The sequence below is a fragment of the Rhinolophus sinicus genome, linkage group LG09 (assembly GCF_036562045.2).
Source record: "Rhinolophus sinicus isolate RSC01 linkage group LG09, ASM3656204v1, whole genome shotgun sequence".
Lineage (NCBI taxonomy): Eukaryota > Metazoa > Chordata > Mammalia > Chiroptera > Rhinolophidae > Rhinolophus > Rhinolophus sinicus.
Genome location: NC_133758.1, coordinates 101,623,875 through 101,639,477, shown reverse-complemented (window position 1 = coordinate 101,639,477; position 15,603 = coordinate 101,623,875). Strand labels below are relative to the sequence as shown.

General features: G+C 43.8%; 1 long non-coding RNA gene across 1 annotated transcript in view; it reads right to left on the bottom strand.

Annotated features, from left to right (window-relative positions):
- Nucleotides 1-2,076: 2,076 nt before the first annotated feature.
- The window catches only part of LOC109444616 (uncharacterized), a 319,813-nt gene continuing 306,286 nt past the window's right edge, over nt 2,077-15,603 (bottom strand). The window contains exon 6 of the long non-coding RNA XR_012498902.1: nt 2,077-3,131. This is a non-coding gene — a long non-coding RNA (uncharacterized LOC109444616). The remainder of the gene's footprint in view (nt 3,132-15,603) is intronic.

Sequence of the window (15,603 nt, the reverse complement as noted above, 5' to 3'; positions counted from 1 at the left end):
CTGAGAACACATTTTTCTCAATTCCATCTGTTTATATCTACCAAAAAAAAAAAAAGAAAAAAAGTTTTAAATTGGCCTGGAGATCTTACCTGATTAAGCCTGGTGGGCAGACGATCTAAAAAGGAATACTATTTTCTCTTCTTCAATTATATTTACAACATTATGGCAACCAAGCAAACTATAATGAGCTGGGCCGATGCATAGAGGACTGAAGTTTTTGAAGTGCAATCAACAGAAAACTCCTTTAAAAAAAAAAAATCCATGTTGTTTTGTATGCCCTAGGGAACAATGCAAGGTCTTATTCTAAGGTGTTCACTTTGCCACTCTCAATGCTGAATTCTGAAAACAAACAAACAAAAATTCACAGTCACTTTAAAATTTCACCAACTCAAAACAGCTTATTCCCACGTCTGTAAAGGATTGGAAAGATAAAGGAGGAAAGGGTTCAGGGAGATAAAGGACTAGCAATAAATCCTCAAATTGTGTAAGTACAGAGTCCTGTTAACAGAGTTTATTTGAGGATCTGAGTTCTAACTCCTTGACTCTTTCTCTCATCTTTATTAGATTAGAACATAGCACATACTAACTAGAGTCAGAAATGACACAAAGGTTTCTAACACAAAGGTGGCACCACAAATACATATTTAATGTGAGAAAAGAAATTGTAAATTACATATTATATTATGCTATTTTATGCTATCCTCCACCCCCACATACATAAATTAAAAAAAGAATCTTCCATAGTTTATCCCCCGACCTTTCTCGACATCAGCTAAACCCAGTTTTGCTTTCAGCCTGTTCCTTTGTTATATAACCACACTCTCCGTCCATCCTTTCATTTCCTTCCAAGCGCTTTCCATCACGGTCGTGGTGTCTGAACCATATTACACCTACTGGTGTGTGTTACTGAAGCAGTTACTGTTCTCAGCCCAGCACATCTTTTGCTTGCAGATGCTTTAGATTCTGTTGTTTGGGAGCTAAACCCAGAAATCTGCACATTCATACCTAATCTGTTATAGCCCTGCCACCCAATTCTATCCTCTCCAAACAAAATCCTTTCGGTGAAAAGAAGACAATACCCCTGTTTCATAAATAATTTTTCCCACCAACCTTAATCTGCTGTCTATGAATATTAATGAGTCTCATCGATTCATGTCTTCATTTTTATGTCCAATATTAGATACCTTCCCAGAAAGCTAGCTGTCAAGGTTTCAAAGAATCTATCTCACTTTCACATTAAATTAGCAAAATTAAACAGGCTGACTTCTTTGGCTTGTAGATTTCAAGAGCTACCCCTTTTGCCTTATGCTCTGATTTCTTTCACATTGTTTCCCAATTACAGGTGGATCCTTGCAGGAAGGAAAGATAGGTCACTTCATTTTTGCCTGTTCCCAGCCAGGGGTGACTGGTAATTAGTGACCCGATACCATGGAAAATTTTCAGAGACCCATTGAATGTATTTCTTTTACCAATGATGATTCCTTTGCTTGCTTTTTGGGAGGTGCCTTCCCTGTTGGGTCTAGATCTGAATTCCTATGAGATTCTTCTCCCTTTGGCTCTTCTTGCTTTTAAATTTTCTGCATACAGACCACAGATTAAGTGGGATTGGTCCTAGGGCTGCTGTTGGCCTATTAGAAATCTTTGTGAAAATTAAGGGAGCGCTCTTCTGACAGACCCATTAGGAAGCAGCGTTCCCTCCAGGTGCATGTAATAGAACGAGGCGCCTCTGTTGGGGAACATACCCGTGTACCAAAATCCAGGGACTGGTGAGGGGAGTGTGGACTGCATTTCAGCACCCACTCCCTCTCCACAGGGCACCTGGGTTAGTTTCTCTATTAAATCTTGCACATTCCTCCCACAATTGGTTCCCTGGATCCAAAGTGTTTGGGGGATACCAAAGATTTGCCTTTTATGCTTAGATCCTTCTTGTAATTCACTTTTTCCTCCTTCCCTCTTCTTTTTTTCACAACATTAATGTTAAACTCCTTGTTTACCTGCCAGGTGTTACTGACGCATCCTCAATTATTCTTTCCATCTTTGAGCAACTTGAACAGGAATTCAGGTGACATCCTGGGATTTTTTTTTTGGCTGGTGTTTTAATACATGCTTTCACATGTTCCAAGACTTGTTTGCTGATAGTATTATTTGTTGTTTAAATGACAAACATATGGCCACCTGCCAGAGGCGGCTATTATTTAAGGGGGACCAAAAAGTCCGCTCTAGCTCCAGATATACCCCTCTTTGTTTGCCACTCATGCCTGAAGTTTCACCTTACAGCCATATTCTTTTGGATTAAGTAAATGCATCCCTGTTGCATTTCTTCGAAAGAACTAGGTAGACCGTACCAATCATTGGCACTTTAGTGAGAATTAGTTTATCAAATCCTATTCCAGGGGCACCTCTGTGAGAGAAGAATGATGGTTTGGGGCATATAACGTACTAAAACCCTAGTGGGCAGGCCTGGTTAACCTGGAAGAATACAGTTTGAGCACATTGGTAATTTTGACAGCAAATAGTAATTTGCTGTCAAATTGGTAATTTTGACAGTTGTGTTGAATACCCATTTCATAAACTTGTCTTGAGCATTAAAAGAGACGGTATAGGTGAAGGTCTTGGCATAGAACATAGTAGCTCTTCAGTATACATACGTATGTAATATGGATAGGATCAGAGTAGGTATTCAGTAATAATTATTATTAGCCATCAATCCTTTCCTTCCCTCTACCCCCATTCTGGGGATTAATGAAAACCTTAGCCAAGAGTGACATAAAAAGGAGATATTTCTGGCCAGTTCTTCTGAGCCCCACAGGCCCTCATTCACAAACAGCCTAATAGGCTGGGCCATAACAGGCTCCATAACAGGGCTGATATATTAATTGAAAAGACAGACTTCCCAGCCTGTCTCCTGCTGTTTTCAAATATCACACATGAGCTTAAGTTGAGACTGCAGCCCTGATTTGCTCCCTAATGAATTTGGACAATGCTGGAAAGTGAGGTGGTTCCTTCCATTTCTTCTAATGTGTGTCCAGAGAAGTGACCTCAGAACTGTGTCTCGCTCTGAGTTATCTTCTAGCAGCTGCAGAGAAGACTCACACAGATCAGAACTTCTCAGGGGGTCCTTGCTGGGCATTCTGTGGTAAAGTGAGAAAAGTGTGGACAATGAAGTGAGACGTTTTTCAAGAAAGCTTTTAATGGAAAGGACTATCCTCTATGCTGAGATTACGGTTTGCTTATGTTTTGGGCATCAAGATGTATTTTTTTATATGTGTGAAACAATAGAGAGTAGATGGGAGTGGTTACTTTTTATGCCCTAACTTGGCAAAATAAAAAGTACGCAAACCCATGTTTCTCCCCCTCCCCATTACCACCCAGATTTAAAAAAATTTTAAAATTTTACTGGCTCATGAAATAAAAAAGCTGGAAACCACTGATATGGACCACCCTGGCTGTTTGGAGAAAGAAAATAACTTCCAGATTAGTAACTACCTGGAACATTTTTCCCCCTGGCTGTAGACCCCTGGGCTTTTGCTGCATAAATTATTGCATGTCTCTTCTATATGGCCAGTGTGGCAAATGAGGGTGAAAGGAGCCTTCTGAGAGTTCACAGGTTCCCCACTAAACCAACCATGGACCAGTAAGGAAGGATGCAAGGTCAACGGTGCTGCCCTCATTCCCACCGCGGACACAACCGTTCCTTTGTGTAAATAGGTCTCAGAACATTTGCTGTTGTTGCTGATCCAGTACTTCCAAAATATTATGTTAGCATTTAAAAATAAAAAAAAAAATAAAAAATAAAACTTCTTCTGTTAGAGATTCACTTCAATCTGGTTTTGTTTGGGTTTGAAAAGACCTTTTTTTTTTTTTTTTTGCTCAGGGTCTAATATTACACAATTACTCCACTCATCCTTGTAACTAGTAGGTCCCCAACTTCATCAGCCACAAAGTCACATTTCCAACAATATATTTCGAATTATGTGATGTCTTGCTCTACCCGCTTCTGTTTGTCAATGCCATCTCGGCAAGAACTGCCTGAGACGAGTACATAGGGTTCTCCAAAGCTTTCCCGGGGGTCACTTGATGCTGCAGCCAGCCGCTGGGCTTTGGCCTGGGCTTCACCCTGTCCTGTGGCCTCGGGCCATTCCACTGCCCCAGCCTTTCCCGCCCAGCCTTGGTCTCTCTTTTCCCCTCTTCCCCTACCAGGCCTTTGTGAGTGAGTTCTGCTGTCCCTCCTGGAATGACTGCTTGTTCAAGTCCTTCCCCTCTTCAAAGGTTCAGCTGACATCACAGTTCCTTTAGGAATTCTAAGATTGTAGTGTATAAATAGTCTCTTCTTCTCATTCTCCCACTGCGCACTGTACCGCAATAATCCAAGGTACAGGTGATGAATGCTGGAATCGCTATGTATATGTTTATCTGCCTACTACTTCCAGCCCCCATGTGAGCAAACACTAGATCTTATTCATATGATGTAAAAACTAGATCATATTCATTTTTTCAAAAACTCACCCAAGCGCTGGCTCAGGATATGGAACATAGTAAGTGTACTGAGTAAAACGGAACTGCCTTAAATTCTCGCTAAGGTGTAAATGACTGATTGTCATACCTTTCCAGAATGTCTAAGAAAAAACTTCAATAGGAATTTTTTCCTTCATCGGTCCATGGAGGGAAATAACAATTCTCGAACCTTCCAGGAAATCACACAGGATGGTAGCCTGAACAACCTTCAGGGAGGTAAAGTACCAAAGAAACATATGGATTCATGACGAGAATCCCCAGCATGTCTCCCACCAATCACTCTGAACACCATCACTGGCAGATTTTGCACAATATTACCTTAATTTAACCAGTCATCGTTTCCTCTTTAAAAAAAATAGGAAAGGGAGATAAGGGCAAGTAGAAAAAAAAAAGCCTTTGAATTAAAATCTTAGCATTTCTTTGAACATCCAGATGATTAAATGAGATCCAGACGAAAGCAGGCAATTTCCAAAAAAATAAAACCCAGCCAGGGGTATCTGCATTCCCTCATGTTTCTACTGGTAACCCCGTGGTAAAGTAAAGTAATGATTGATTCGGAGAGAATTATGGCTATTATAAACTGTAATCAGTGGTGGATGAGAATAATTACACAGGGAAAGGAGAAAAAAGCTGAAACATGGCTGAGCAGTGTTCTGATGGATGGGGAAGTCATTTCCTGGCTGTTAATGACTGATTTTTCAACAGTCAGCACACAAGCTTTAATCCCAGCGGGAAGAAGGAGAAAGAAATGACCACATTATAACGATGCTACTGACTTAACCTTACCAAGTTTAATCTGAATAGAGCTGGTGCCTGTCCCTCTGTCTGTCCTTACCTTTTTTCCTGTTACTGCAGTCATAGCCTCTGGGGTGAGGGTACGCTGGCCATTATCTGACAGACACCAGAGAGAGTTATGGGGTAGAGAACACCCCCATATTATGGTTGTGGGTTATAACATCAAGGTATCATAACATTGCAGGCTGTTAGAACTGGAAGGGCCACAGAAATCACCTCATCCATCCTGTCTGCTTCATCGATGAGCCCAGAGAGGGGAAGTGACTTGTCCCAGTCACAAAGCTGATAGACTTTTAGATGTAGGAGGAAATTGCCCACACAGGATCAGAAGGGACTGTGGCCTTGTCTGAAAGGCATGGTGGGATCTCTGCAGGAGACAGCTTTGCTAAATCCATTTCAGAATTGGCTCCAGCTTAGTCTCTTGTCCTCTGAGACAGAGAGGCTCTGGAGTTCAATATTCTGCCTGCATAAGCTGTTACTGGCTGAGGTGACAAGAAGTCTGAGAGGGCCTGGGCTTGCGGAATGATCTGCTGTGGTGGCTTACAGACCAGCAGGGAATCCTCTAACCTGTGACACTAGGGGGGCGGGGGGAAGGGAGAGAAGACCCAATTTATCTTATCATTTGCAGCCATAAAACAGGATAACTGATGGAAGCAGAAGTCATAAAACTGTGTAAAGCAGGACAGCCAAGAGTCAGTTGGTGACAGAAACCCCCCTTCAGAGCCCAGTGACTTTGAAGAGCCTCTTGAATACTTTTGCGAAGCCCTGGGTTTTTCTCTGGCCCCAAGTGCAGAACCCCTAAAGCAGAGAAGTGGGTAATGGTGATGGACATGTGACAAGTTCTAGCAATCGCTCCACCCTCCCCGACTCAAGGACAAAGCCCATCAGAAAGGAAAGCAAGACTCATCTCCTAAGAACATACGACGGCCTTTGTGGCTAACGTACGTCAAGCTGTAAGCTCAGGAACGTCCAGATGCTCTTTATCCCATCTTAATTAAATTTGGACTTCTTGGGGGGAAAAATACCTCAGTTCCAGGAAAAGTTGTTTTGACTCTGAAGCTGTTTAGACTCTGTTTTATGAAAACAAGCATTTTAAGCATGATACCATCATTCTTGGATCCTCACTGTGAAGGTACTTTCTGGAGCAAACTCTCTTGAGCCGATGTATGTACTTGATCTGCTCTATTCAACACGGTTAAATCATCTCAGTTGTTTTCTCTGTTCTCATTTTCAGTTTCCTGAAATTATTTTCAACAGGACCTATTCCTTTTCAGGTACATTTTACAGTGAAGCTCTGAGAGATTATTTGTCCATCTGATATTCCTTCCCCCTTCTTCAGGTAAGCATACCTTACTTTTCCTTTAAGGAACCATGTTTCCTCCATTCCATGGGATCCTGATATATCTACAAATCTCAGGGTGCTGTCCCCCCACCAGTGCCCCACGCTATAGCACTCAACCCCACCAACACTCCGCATGACCCCAAATGCAGAAGGGGTCATGCAATCCCGATGGGCCATCCAAGCCTTCTATTCACAAGTCAGAGTGACTGGCTTTGAAATGGTCATCTTTCTTGAGATTTGCTATATGGATGTTGAGAGACAGGGTGTATGTCTCATCAATTTGGAACAATAGAGCTGTAAGGATATGGTTTGTAAGCTTCCTGTATTATATTTTTAGCTATAAAGAGAGGGGGAGGGAGGGAGGGAGGAGTGGGAAAGAGAGAGAAAGAAAAAGAGAGAGAGAGAGAGAGAGAGAGAGAGAACACTCATATGTGATCCAAGCCCCTGGATCCAGCAGAACCTGAGTGTTTAAAGCCCATAACCCTGCAATTCCCAATATGGGGACAGATGGACTCCCTCTTTTGCTGTAAGCTAGGATGGAATTGGGTTCCTCTCTTTTATTACCCATAGTCCTGACAAAGACTGAAACTTTTTCATTGGGCCCACGCTAATTTAAATTTTGGCTGGAGAGTCCAATACTTATTTTTGAAATAGAAATATTTATAATGAATTATTGTTCTGCTAAGAAAGGGCTATAATACACTATATAGCAGAAAGTAGACATATCTTTTGACTATAACTTAGATTTCCAAGCCCATTATGCATCTAGTTACAAGTAATCTTTGAATCACATGCTTTGAATGAATGAATAAGTGATTGAACAGACGGATGGGCTAAAAGTCACCCAATACATACTGGCAGCCTCCCTCCTGCCAGCGAGTTATTGGAGTGAACAACTCTTTTTCTTAAACACACACACACACACACACACACACACACACACACACACACCAATGTTGTCTTACAAGAATGAACAAGAAAAAAAGCAAAAGCTCCCCAAAGAAAATATTCAGAATGATTGTTTAACATGTGATTTAAGGGAGAATACCATTCCCCCACAGGTAATACCAAAGGTGGAATCACACTTCTAAGAACTTCAAAGGATGCAGCAACTTCAAGGGGGATATTCAGATGTCTGGTGGAGCATCCCTTCCCCTTTTCCTCTGGAGCCCAACCTGCTGCGTCTTTGAGGATTAGGTCATGCACAGTGAAGCCCTCCACTCCTTACAGGCTGCAGCCTGCCTGCACAGACCCATCCTGGTGACAGAGGGAGATGCACTGAGGTGCCTGAACTGAGAGCTGTCGGGTGTGGAGGAGGAGTGCTGGGGGCTGCCAGCGGGGCCTCCCGAAGGCTCTTCCCCATGGGGGGATGCTCAGGCGGCACACAGCACGAGGGGGTACCTGTGAGAGGGGGCACTGGCTGGCGACAGGCAGAAGAGGCTGGGGAGCCACGCCATATACCTGACTGGGCTTGCGCTGCCCCCAAAGAAAACATCCAACCTTGTCCTGGTCCATCTATGTGAAGTGCAATTTCTCACTTGGGAGGAGGAAGAGGAGAGAGATGCTGCCCTCAGGCACAAATATCAATTAACATCATTGTCACCATGGTGACACACAGCTTCTGCTCCAGGCAGGAGCTTCCCCATTTCATTTTGTCAAGATGGCCGTGAACGAAGAGTAAATGGATGATTTTGCAACAGTCACTTAACCCTAGAAAATGAAGACAGACCCTACCTTCTGGGTGTGACATATTTCTGCATATTTCTGTGGGTTTACCGATAGGTCAATTCTCTGTATTGGTGGGTCTTTGAAGTTAATCATTTTATATATATATATATATATATATATATATATATATATATACACATATACATATATATATGTATATATATGTATATATATATATATAAATATTATATATATAAATATATTATATATAAATATATTATATATATAGTCATATACAGTCATAGACACATGTGGGTATATACATTATTTGCATTTATTTATATATGTGCATGGTGCATGTATCTAGATTAAGTCCACACACACACACACACATACATAACTGTCTTATCTGTAATTGTCACTCTGGAAAGAAGTATTTAGCATATTTTTTAATGGTTTAGAGACATTTTCTGTTGGTAAAAGTGAGAGTGCTCATGATAGAAAAATTAGAAGCAGCAGAAAGTTGTGAAGAGAAAACGAAACACCACCGACAATCCCACAGAACAGAGAAAATTGTTGTGCTTTATCCATTCCTGTTTTTCTCACGCATGTGGCAGGGTATCCTCTCTACATAGTCAAAACCGTGGTATGTACAATTCTGCAAACTGCTGTTTCCCACTCAGTCCTATAGGAGGCATTTTCCCTACCTTCGTCAAAATAATTTTAAGCCTATCTTATGCATTTCTTTCTAGGAGTCTTCAATAAATGTGAGAGTGTGATGTGTGGGTGCACTGGGGTGTGGACTGCACCCCAAAACCTCTCTTTTACATTGTTGCCAGGTCTACCAGAAGGAGCAGGGGAGCGGACAATGCGTTGCACACTTCCCCCTACACCACCCAGCCCCAGCACTACGTGGGACCCACCCCTTACCCTGATCCAGAGGAAGCTTCTTGCTAAGCCAGGCAAAGTGCAGGTCCCCTCCCACATCACACCCTGGCCCCGATTGCCACTGGCATTTTGCCTGCAGAGGAAGCCCCTGGAGGGCCAGTTAGAGAAGTACCTGCAGAATAGCTGGGACCTCAAGGTGCAGGTCCCTTCTGGCCTCTCCAGGGCATCTGCATTCTCATGAGCTGAACAGCCATCCCAAGGTGCTTGTGGCTATTTGTATGAGTGATGGCTCTATGCGTGTGGTGTGTGTATTACTCAGGGGGAGGCAGGTGGGGGAGGCAGGGGGATGAGCTGCCTGGGGGACATGTCTTGTTGAGTGGCTGACAAAAGACCTTACTGAGCAAGGGGCAGCAGCTCTCGGCCCAGCAATGCCGGGGCCCAGCTGCCCGCTCCCCATCTGCACTAACTATCAAACACTATTCACTTCAAATATTTCAGCTCCAAGGTTTGCAAACATCCACACACAAAGATTCAGTGTGTGCATCTTAAGATCTGAGGCACTTTTCCCTCAATATATGCCGAGCCCCGGTCTATCTGATTACCTAGCTGACTTCCCTCTCTTCTCTGCCCCTTTCCTCTTGCAAGTATTTATTAAATTTCCACTAGATATTAACCACTGAGTTCAATGTTAAAATGAAAATTCAGTCTAAGACATAGACCCTTCCCTCAGGGGGGCTAACAGTCTAATGTAAGATTCCAACGGGTAAATCAATGACTAAACCAGAGCACACGTTCCTCTGAGAACCCAGAGGAGTAGCATCTAGATCAATGAGAGCCAGAGAGAAACTTCCAGAGAAGATAGCTAAGGAGGTGAGTTTGAAAGGGTAGGCTGTCCGATAACCAGGCCAAGGGTTGACATTCTAAGACAGACAGGCCTGGTCAAGACACGGAGGCAGGAGACATCCAAGGCGTTTGGGGAACCCTCAGTGCAGGAGTCTGGTTGGGCTGAAATGCAGTGCTGTGGGCCCTCCCAGGAGAAAGACAAGGGTGGGTGGGGCAGGTCTGGAAGGGTCCTGTGCGCTAAGCTGAGGAATTTCGGGTGCACAGAGAAGGAGACGATCAGGTTTATGATTTAGAACAACCCCCTCCAGCAGCAGTGGGGAGGCTGCCTCAGGTGGGCGGATTAGGTATAGGGAGTTGAATTAGGCCAGCAGAAGGCAAACCAGCCTCTCACCTCCTGTGGGTAGGTAAGAAGAGAAAGAGTCGAGAAAAAAATGCAGGAAAAAAATTGAGAGGACTGGATTGACCTTTAGCAGTGGGAAGTGAATGAGGAATACAAATGGCTCCTAGGTGTCTGTGGTGATGATGATGTTAGAAATGGCGGTGGGAATGGAAAGGGCAGAGTCCTAGCTCGGGAGGATGGTCAGAGTGGGAGCTCAGGGGGACACAGAGGTGGTGGCAAGGAGTCTGCATGTCTGGCGAGGACAGGCCAGTGGGTGATGGTGCCGTTAAGACAATTTGGGTTTTCATCTCAAGAACCGTACCTACTCTTTGACTTGTCCATCCTCCTAAAATGGAGAAACATTGATTTAAAAAAACACACAACAAACCCATAAAACTTATATATTTATTTTCCGTTCTTAAATCTTAGTGAAATAAATTTGACAAAGACTGTTTTAGGAAAAATGCTAACTCTTCTTTGCTTATACAAATAGCACATCTTTATGTTATCCATTTAGGAAAACGGAGAGAAGTACAAAATGTCCATCCACACTATCACCTTAGACAGATGGGTTGGGAGGTTGTGTGTTCTTTGTCTCTTCATTTTCCTCCACCTTATGTATTTATTTTATTCAGTTATTTATCCATTTTTTCACCAATTTATTCAAACTGATATTTACTGAACATCAACTATATGCCAGGCACTGTTGCAAGCATTGATAAAACAAGTACCTCAAGTTGCATAAATTCTAATGGATAGTAGCCCCTTATCAGAGGCGTTATTTGTGAAAATCTTCTCCCATTTGGTTGGTTGCCTCTTAATTTTGTTGACGGTTTCTTTTGCTGTGCACAAGTTTTTTAGTGCTATATGTAACTTTACTAACAATTATCACCCCAATAAAATTTAATTAAAAAACAAATTCTAATGGAAGAGATTCTGACAAACAAGCAAATCAATGTATGTTGGGTGGTAGTATGTGCTGTGGAGAAAATAAAATAAAACTGGGCCAGGGGGACTGTAGAGTACTGGGTGGGGATTTGTCCTTTTATGTAGACTGGTCTGGAAAGACCTCTCTGATCACTTGAGACATTCAACAGAGCCTTGAAAGAATAGGGGAGAAGCCATGAAGCAAATGTAGGGAAAGAATGTTCTGGACAGAGGGAACATCAAGTGCCAAGGCCGTAAGGTGAGAGAATGCTTGGTATGTTTGCGGATCGGCCCATGGCTGGAACAGGATGAGGGAAGGGAGGACAGTGGATGACGTCATGGAGGCCGCAGGGAGCCAGATCAGGCTGTAGAGAACACATTCTTGGAGAGAAACACACAGACCAGTTTAGGAGGTTATCCAGATATGCTGCAGAAGAGATGACAGTGGCTTGGACTGAAGGAGTAGCAGTGAAGTGGTGAGAAGCAGTTAGATCTGGATTCATTTTGGACACAGATTGGAGGGATGTGTAAGGCAGGGGCTAGCAATACCGCCAAGGATTTTGACCTAAACTGGAAGAATAGAGCTTTGTTTGCTGAAATGAATTATATTTGGTGATTTATATACCTGCATAGGTTTCTACATAGTTGAAACATTAATTTTGTCCTACTCTGCCCCTCCCTCACTTATTTCCCTTAAAACAGAAAATGCAAGGGAGCTACACAGGAGACATACTCCCTGACATACTACCTTCTTACTTTTTCTGTCCTCACACCCCCTGTCTTTTCTCTTCTTTTTCTTGTCAGAAAACAAAACATACATGAATTAAGCTGTGCATTCTGAATTTTGCTTGTTTGAGTGGACTTGGCTATAAACTGCACTTTATTTGAACTGTGTGGCCCGTGGCCAAGGGAAATAAAGTTTAATTAATGCTAATTTTTCTAACCCCTTTCTTTGCCTTTTCAGCAAAATAAAACTACCTTTGGGAGAACTGACCAAAAAAAAAAAAGTTAAAACAGACACCACACTAGTAAATCTAGCCATTGATACAGCAAAAATATTTTCCTACATGGTTTGCGTTGGGACACAAATGATAAAATATTTTATCTCACTCTCTCCCCTACCTACCTCTTTTTTTTTTTCAGTTCGAACAAGCCAGTCAATTTTTAATCATCTTTATTTCTTTAGAAGATGCAGACAGTCTGTAAGCGTGTTTGTACTGGGCTGTGATCTGAGAACCAACCAGGTTTGGCTGGCCATTGTTACAGCGGCTAAATTCCAGGATGTAGAAAGAGCTGGAGGGGAGAGGGACACACCTGCTTTACTCAGTTAGGGTTCCATTCGTTGGCTTTTCTGGTCTGTGAGATTATGGTGGACCAGCTACTCGGGGACCATTTATGAGGAAGTAATCGTCACCCGTTTCCATAGGTAACGGTTTTTGTTAATTAAGCTTAGGACCACGGCGTGTCCCCATGTCTACTGGTGAAGGGCATCAGCTGCTAGAATTGAAGGGGTTGCCTTCATTTGCTGATCATGCTTAAGTTATGTTTATAAAGGAGTTGAAGTGTAGATTATGCAGTGGTCCCCGGGACCTGCAGCTGTCCCAAGAGAAAACGCTGTAATGTAAAGCTTAGACTCTTAGGGCTGGGTAATCATTTGAGAGAATCTTATCTGGTTCCATCCTCTCCCCCACTTCCCCGTGCCCAGATCAAAAAGCAAAGCAAACAAAACAAATGAAAAGAAACAGAATCTCCACCCCACCCCCACGATCACCTCCATCTTATTTTTAAAATGAGGACACTGAAGCTAAGAGAGCGAGGGGTCACCCAGCACATGAACAGCACAGCGTGGGGCCTGGATTAGGAGGTCCCTGCGGGGGGGGGGGGGGGAGTCGCTGTTGTGAAGACTCAAACACATGTGCTGTGTAGATACTCTTTGGCTGTGGCCTTGGGTTAGTCGTGAATGAGGGCAGTGACATATCACACCTGGCCCACTGAAGTGGCCTCTAAAATAAGATCCCTGTGTCCTGCTTTTCCTCCTCCAGCTCCCACTGGAAAGAGCTGTGGGAGGATGGGACAAAGTTGTGGAAGCTCAGAGCACCACGGAGATGAGACCAAGAGTTGTGACACGGGGTGGGGCGGGGGCAGGGGGGGGTCTTCAGTGGAGAGCTGTGTTTGCTTCTGAGGCCCCACTCCTGCTGACGGTGAAAATACTTGATCCCAATTCAAGCTACATCTGTCTCTTCTGATAATAATAATACCCCCTTTGGGATAACTGCTTTCCCTCCTCTCAAGGGCTTTTCCTACCTCCTCCTGCACAGGGAGGCATCTTGGTTAACTGCAGGGGAAACCCATGTACCTTCCTGGTTTGGGGGTGTTTTCTTGGGCTTTGCTGAACCTGTCATTGGGTGGCTGAGGCTGGGGTATGGACCCGTGATCAGGGGCTCATCGTAGCATGATGGTTGCCTCATCCCCGGCCCCTTCTGATTCCCTGAGGCCTGCCTGTGGCTCCCACTGAGAACCCAGCTGGAGGACCTCCCTGCTGTGGGTAACCCCTGTACTCCAGGAGAGCTTGAGAGCCAGTACTGTCAGCTGTAATCTTTGTTCCCCACGTGGCACACATGGCAATTTCTCTGTCCTCTAAATGTCATGCCAGGGATGCAATAACCTGTGGCTGCATCTCAGGCACCTCCCTAGGAATACCTAAATTTCCATTCAGGCTCCATGTTGCAAGCCGCGCCCCACTGGCCACAGGACATCTCTGAGCGGCATGCAGTAATCAGGATGAGCCCTAGGAAAGTAAGGAAACAGCTTCTTACTCTGGAAGCACCTTAAGCCTCCCTTAGTGTCCTCTGCTCGTGTACTCCAGGTGTGGCAGCATCGGAGGGAGGACACCAGTCTGACCTCCTGGCCTTTGCTCAGTGGCTACCCCTCTCCCACTCACACAACAACATGAGCCTTTCCCTGTCTCCCTACCTGACAGGTATAATCTTCTTCCATATTCCATGACTTAAACAAACAGACTTGATGATCAGATGCCACCCGGCTCAGCCCCTGATGTGTAAAAGCCCAGCTTTGGGAGTTAGGAGAAAATTCTTTGCACTTTCTCACAACAAAGTCTGGCTCCTGCAAAAACTAAGAGGCACTGAGTGACTTATTATTATTATTATTATTATTATTATTATTATTATTTATTTCCTGCCTTGCTGGTGAGCACCAGCATCTCCTTATCTCTTCTGGACTGGGTAGTTGGTGTGACCAGGCTCAAGGTTCTGCCATGGTGTGAATTTGGTGAGACCCGAGAGATCAGATGCCCTATTTGTTCTTGCAGAGACCTGGCCACCTGGCCACCAGGTTCTGGAAAGATGCAAAGCTCCTGGCTATCCCTGATTCTGCCTGACCTGTGAGTCTGCTTCTCCCGTTTGCCTCTGGATGAGCTCCCAGGGATCCCTCCTACACATTTATTTTCAGCTTGGTCAGATTCAGTTTCTGTTGTCTGCAACAGCAGGCCATTTCAGCACATGCCTCCAATTATCATGAGATTATAAACTTAAAAAAATTTGTTTTGAAAATTCCAAGTTGAGCAATGACTTGCCTGTTCTTTAGTGGTTCTATTTCCCCCCTGAAGTAATCAACTTTTCGTTTTAATTGGAAAGGAAGGGGGCTGTGAGGCAACTAGGAATTAACAATTATCAGGAGGTAAGTACATTGGTTGACTATCTCAGAAACGTTATTCTCACCACATATTTGGGGAAGTTTTGAATGGCCTGGATTCACATGGCTCATTCAGGAAATAGGAACCTATAGGACTGGAGCTGGAGCTATAATAATAACTGTCACTTATGGTACCAACCAATTTCTCTACTGAAAACTGTTGCCTGTCCCACTCTCCCTGTTCATCGTGTTACTTGCTGAAGACCCTAAGCAAAGTAAAGCACCTATATATCTATTGCTGTGCAACAAATTTTATCCTTAAACGTAGTGGCTTTAACACACAATAAACATGTATTACACACATAGTTTCTCTGGGTCAGGACTTTGGTAGCAGCCTATGTGGGAGGGTTTGGCTTGGGGGCTCTCATGGGGTTTCGGTCAAGATGTCAGCTGGGGCTGCACTCATCTGAAGGCTTGACTGGGGCTGGAGAATCTGCTTGAACTGTGTCTCATTCACATGACTGGTAAATTGGTGCTGACTGTTGGCAGAAGATCTCACAGATGGGTCTCCACAGAGCTGCTGCATGTCCTTGTG